Below are 6530 nucleotides of genomic sequence, written 5' to 3'. Positions count from 1 at the left end.
AATAAACTACAGCAAAAACAATCAAAAAAATTCAAACACTTCAAAACTGAATAGCACGCTATTAAAAAATGATTGGGTTACCAAGGAGATCAAAGAAGAAATTTAAAACATCATGGAAATGAATGACAATAAAAACAAAACAATTCAAAAATCTATGGTACACAGTGAAAGCAGTCCTGAGAGCGAAGTTAATACCTCTACAGGCCTACCTTAGAAAACAAGAAAAACTGTTAATAAATTATCTAACTCTACAACTTAAAGAATTAGAAAGAGAGCAACAAGGAAAGCCTGGAGCAGTGATGGTGAACCTTTTGACCTCGGTGTGTCAGCATTTTGAAAAACCCTAACTTAACTCTGGTGCCGTGTCACATATAGAAATTTTTTGATATTTGCAACCATAGTAAAACAAAGACATATTTTTGATATTTATTTTATATATTTAAATGCCATTTAATAAAGAAAAATCAACCCAAAAAATGAGTTTGTGTGTCACCTCTGACACGTGTGTCATCGGTTCGCCATCACTGGCCTAGAGTGAGCAGAAGGAAGAAGACAATACATATCAGAGCAGAAATAGATGACATAGAGTCCCAAATATGATATAAAAGATCATTGAAACCAAGAGCTTAGTTCTTTGAAAGGATAAAGAAGATTGATGAACTTCTAGCCAGTTGCACCAGGAAGCAAAGAGAGAGGACCCAAATAAACAAAATCAGAAATAGAAGAGTTGAAATAACAACAGACACCTCAGAAATACAAAGGATTGTTTAAAAATACTGTGAACAACTCTAGTCCAACTAACTGGACAACCTGGAGGAATTGGACATATTCCTAGAAAAATACAACCTTCCAGAACTCAATCAGGAAGAATATGAAAATCTCAATAGGTCAATAACTATGGAGTAAATTGAAGCAGTCATTAGAAAGCTTCCAGCAAACAAACGCCTGGGACCAGACAGCTTCATAGGGGGGTTTTACCAAACATTCAAAGAACAACTAAAACCTATCCTCTTTAGACTATTCCAAGAAATTCAAGAGGATGGAACACTTCCAAGCTCATTCTATGAAGGCTGCATTACCCTAATACCAAAACCACATTAAAACCAACACATTGAAAGAGAATTACAGGCCAATATCCCTCATGAACGTAGATGCCAAAATCGTCAACAAAATTCTAGCAAATCAGATCCAGCATTACATCAGAAAGGTCATACAACATGATCAAGTACGATTTATCCCGGGGATGCAAGGATGGTACAATATCCACAGATCAATAAACGTGATACATCACATAAACAAATTGAGAGATAAAAATCACATAGGCATATAAATTGATGCAGAAAAAACATTTGACAAAATCCAACACCCTTTCTTGATAAAAACCCTCATCAAAATGGGAATATAGGGGTCATACCTCAACATAAAAAAACCTTATACAACAAACCTATAGCCAACATCATACTCAATGGGCAGAAACTCAAACCATTTCACCTAAGAACAGGAATGAGACAGGGATGCCCACTCTCACCACTCCCATTTGACATAGTACTGGAAGTGCTAGCCATAGCAATCAGACAAGAAGAAGAAATAAAAGGCATCCAAATTGGAAAAGAAGAAGTAAAATTGTCCTTATGCGCAGGTGACATGATACTACTGTACATAGAAAGCCCTAAAAACTCCATGAAAAAATTATTAAACTTAATAAATGAATTTGGCAATGTATCAGGATGCAAAATTAATGCCATGAAATATATGGCATTTTTATACACCAATAGTGAACTTACAGAAAGAGAAATTAAACAAACAATTCCATTTATCATCGCACCAATAAAAATTAAGATACTTAGGAATAAACTTAACTAAGGAGGTAAAAGACCTGTATATGGAAAACTACAGGACACTGAAAAAAAGAGATAGAGGAAGACATAAACAGATGGAAGAACATACTGTGTTCATGGATTGGTAGAATCAACATCATTAAAATGTCCATACTACCCAAAGCAATCTATACCAGTGGTTCTCAACCTTTCTAATGTCGCAACCTTTTAATACAGTTCCTCATGTTGTGGTGACCCCCAACCATAAAATTATTTTCGTTGCTACTTCATAACTGTAATTTTGCTACTGTAAACAATACGTAATTTTATATGTGTTTTCTGATGGTCTTAGGTAACTCCTGTGAAAGGGTCATTCGACCCCCAAAGGGGTCACGACCCACAGGTTGAGAACGGCTGATCTATACATTCAATGCACTTCCCATTAAAATACCAACTGCATATTTCACAGACCTAGAACAAACTCTCCAAAAAATCATCCTGAGTAAAAAAAAGACCCGAAATAGCTGCAGCAATCCTGAGAAAGAAGAAAAAAGTAGGAGGGATCTTAATATCAGATATCAAGCTGTATTACAAAGCCACTGTTCTCAAAACTGCCTGATACAGGCACAAGAACAGACATATAGATCAATGGAATAGAATAGAGAACCCAGAAATCGATCCAAGCCATTATGCTCAATTAATATTTGACAAAGGAGGCAAGAACATACAATGGAGTCAAGATAGTGTCTTCAATAAATGGTGTTGGGATAATTGGACAGATACATGCAAAAAAAAAATGAAACTAGACTAGCAACTTACACCAAACACAAAAATAAACTCAAAATGGATAAAGGACTGAAACATAAGATGGGAAACCATAAAAATACTAGAGGAATCCACAGGCAGCAAAATCTCAGACATATGCTGAAGCAATTTCTTCCCTGGTACAGCTCCTAGCGAAATGGAAACTAAAAAGAAAATAAGCAAATAGGACTACATCAAAATAAAAAGCTTCTGCACAGCAAAAGAAACCATCAACAAAATAACAAGACAGCCCACTGCATGGGAGAACATATTTGCCAATGTTATCATGGATAAGGATTTAATCTCCAACATTTACAGGGAACTCATACAACTTAACAAAAGGAAGATAAACAATCCAATCAAAAACGGGCAACGGACCTAAATAGATACTATACTTTTGGAAAGAAGGCATAAGGAAAGCCAAGAGACATATGAAAACATGCTCAAAGTCGCTAATTATCCAAGAAATGCAAATCAAAAGGACAATGAGGTGCCATCTCACACCTGTCAGAATGGCTATCATCAACAAATCAACAAACGACAAGTGCTGGCGAGGATGTGGAGAAAAATGAACCTTTGAGCACTGCTGGTGGGAATGCAGACTGGTGCAGCCATTGTGGAGAACATTATGGAGTTTCCTCAAAAAACTAAAAATGGAACTCCCATTTGACTCAGTGATCCCAATTCTAAGAATATATCCCAAGAAATCAGAAACACCAATCTGAAAGGATATAGGTAACCCTATGTTCATAGCAGCACAATTTACCATAGCTAAGATTTGGAAGCAGCCTAAGTGCCCATCAGCAGATGAGTGGATTAAAAAACTGTAGTACATCTACACAATGGAATTCTATGCTGTGGTAAAAAATAAGGGATTCGTACCAACAACATTGATGGAACTGGAGAACATTATGCTAAGTGAAATAAGCCAGTTGGAGAAAGATAAATATCACATGATCTCACTCATTTATGAAATATAATGAATAACATAAACTGATGAACAAAAACAGATCCAGAGACAGAGAAACATCAATCAGACTGTCAAACCTCAGAGGGAAGGTGAGGGAAGGTGAGCATAAGGGGGAGAGATCAACCAATGGAGTTATATGCATGCATATAAGGCTTTCTAATGGACACAGACACCAGGGGGGTGAGGGCATGAGTGGGGGAAATGGTGGGAAATGGGGCTATAAGGACACATATGTAATACCTAATCAATAAAGAAAAAATTTTAAAAAACCCCACAAACACACACAAAACAGCTGTGGAACATTTACTCTATGGAATACTATGCAGCTCTTAAAAAAGAGGGATCACTTATGCTTTGGGACAGCATGGATTGACCTGGAAAATATTATGCTAAGTTAAATAAGCCAAACTTAGAAGGACAAATATCATATAATTTCACTTATTTATGGACTCTAATGAACAAAAGGAATTGACCAACAAAACATAAACTGATGAACAAAAACAAATCCAGAGACAAGGAATCATGCATCGATCAGACCATCAATCCTCAGAGGGAAGGTATGGGAGGATGGGGGGAAGGGGGAGAGATCAACCAAGTGACTTGTGTGCATCCATGTAAGCCTAACCAATGGACACAGAAAACAGGGGGGAGGGCATGGGGGGTGACAATTGGGGGATAGATAAGGACACATATGTAATACCTTAATCAATAATGGAAAAATAAAAAAAAAAGATCCAAAGCATGGAGGCATGGAACAGACTGACATACCTTGATGTGGGGTTGGACAGATGAGAAGAGATAAACAAAAGAACATATATACTTATATTCATAGCCCATGGACACATGCAATAGGCTATTCAAGTCTTGGGGAGGAGAGTAGGGGGGGAATGAGGGGGAAATGTGATACATGTAATACTATCAACAATAAAAAATATATTAAAAATAATAAGAAAAAACTTTCTGTTCTTAAAGAATAATGCAGTCTCCACATTGTTGAGAGATTCTTTCAATCTATCCTCACATATTTTCAGGGTTTATAATTGTTCATGTCCCATATACTAAATAATATTATAGTTATACTAGTGGTAAAACTGGCCCATAGACTTCAAGAGGCAAAATGCTTAATTAATCACTATTCAAGCAATGATGTTAGTACATAGAAGGGAACAAATTGGTTAATTAAATAAGAAGTGACAGCCCTAACCAGTTTGGCTCAGTGGATAGAGCGTCGGCCTGCGGACTGAAAGGTCCCTGGTTCAATTCCGGTCAAGGGCATGTACCTTCGTTGTGGGCACATCCCCAGTAGGGGGCGTGCAGGAGGCAGCTGATCGATGTTTCTCTCTCATTGATGTTTCTAACTCTCTATCCCTCTCCCTTCCTCTCTGTAAAAAATCAATAAAATATATTTAAAAAAAAAAGAAGTGACATGCTACACTTTTCTATAGCAACACTTAGGTGTATTTTCCCAACTCTTGGGAAAATGAAAAGATAGAAGAAGACCTTCCCAAACCTATAATTCTTTCAGGAAAATGAAAACTTACAACAGGTTTACACACTAAAGAAGCTTACCCTTATTTCTAATTTACTGACGTGTCAATTTATAAAGACACACTCAAACACGGCCTTTGCCGAATTTGACATGCAAAAGGGTTACCTTTTCACAATGGTCAGCATAACAACATCAGTCACTTTCCTGGATCTTGAAAGCACAGATGGTCAAGAAAGAGTCATGTTTTTCTGAATGTTCCTAGAAATGGAACTAATATGTTGAGATATATTTTCATTTCTTAGTGCTTTAGGTTTTAGGTCTCAAGGATGAATGGTGGAAGGATCAGCAAACAGAAACAGAAGGTAACTTATAGGGATGTTTTGTTCATTGCTGTATTCTTAGCATCTAGTCTATATTACTGAATAAACACACTTGGGAAGTGAAACCCTGGGTTTGAAAAGCAGGTATCACTATTGTCCCCAAAAGAAACTATTTTGTAGAAGGCATTTTTGCCTTAAAGATTTCAGACTGGTGCAGCCACTGTGGAAGACAGTATGGAGTTTCCCTCAAAAAGTTAAAAATGGAACTCCTACTTCTAGGACTATATCCCAAGAAACCAGAAACACCAATAAGAAAGGGTATCTGGTTCATAGGAGCACAATTTGTAATAGCTAAGATTTGGAAACAGCCTAAGTGCCCATCAGCAGATGAGTGGATTAAAAAACTGTGGCTCATCTACACAATGGAATACTACGCAGCTATATAAAAGAAGGAACTTTTACCAATTGCAACAGCATGGATAGAACTGGAGAGCATTATGCTAAGTGAAATAAGCCAGTTGGAAAAAGATAAATATCACATGATCTCACTCATATGTGGGATATAATGATCAACATAATTTGATGAATAAGAATAGATCCAGAGACAAATGGCAGAGGAGGGAGGTTAGAGAGCAACCAAAGGACTTGTATGAATGCATATTAGCATAACCAATGGCCACAGACACTGAGGTGATGGGGGCTTTCCCGGGGTGGGAATGGCTGGGGGGGGGGGGCATCAATTGGGGAAAAAGGAGACATATGTAAAACTTCAGACAGTAAAAAAAAAAAAAAAGATTTCAGAGAGGTCCTTCACTGTATTTGAAAGAACTTCAAGAACCCAACTTTGGGTGTATTGCCCCAACCTGATTATGTTCCAAGATGAAAAATTGAGGCAAATTTTATATATTCATATCTAAGGATGTGAAAATGAAACAACAAGCTAAAAAAGTGCATGCTTTCAAAACCATTTTGTCCTACTTTGTTCTGATGAATGAAAACATAAACAGTCATAAAATATACAAAGGTGGTTCTTACATTTTTGTCATCCACAGAATTCTTTGAGAATCTTATGAATGCTAGAGATCCTTTTCCCCCCCAAAATGAGCATGCGCACACACACATACACACAC

The sequence above is a fragment of the Myotis daubentonii genome, chromosome X, assembly GCF_963259705.1.
Source record: "Myotis daubentonii chromosome X, mMyoDau2.1, whole genome shotgun sequence".
Classification (NCBI taxonomy): domain Eukaryota; kingdom Metazoa; phylum Chordata; class Mammalia; order Chiroptera; family Vespertilionidae; genus Myotis; species Myotis daubentonii.
Note: the sequence above shows the minus strand (reverse complement) of the source record.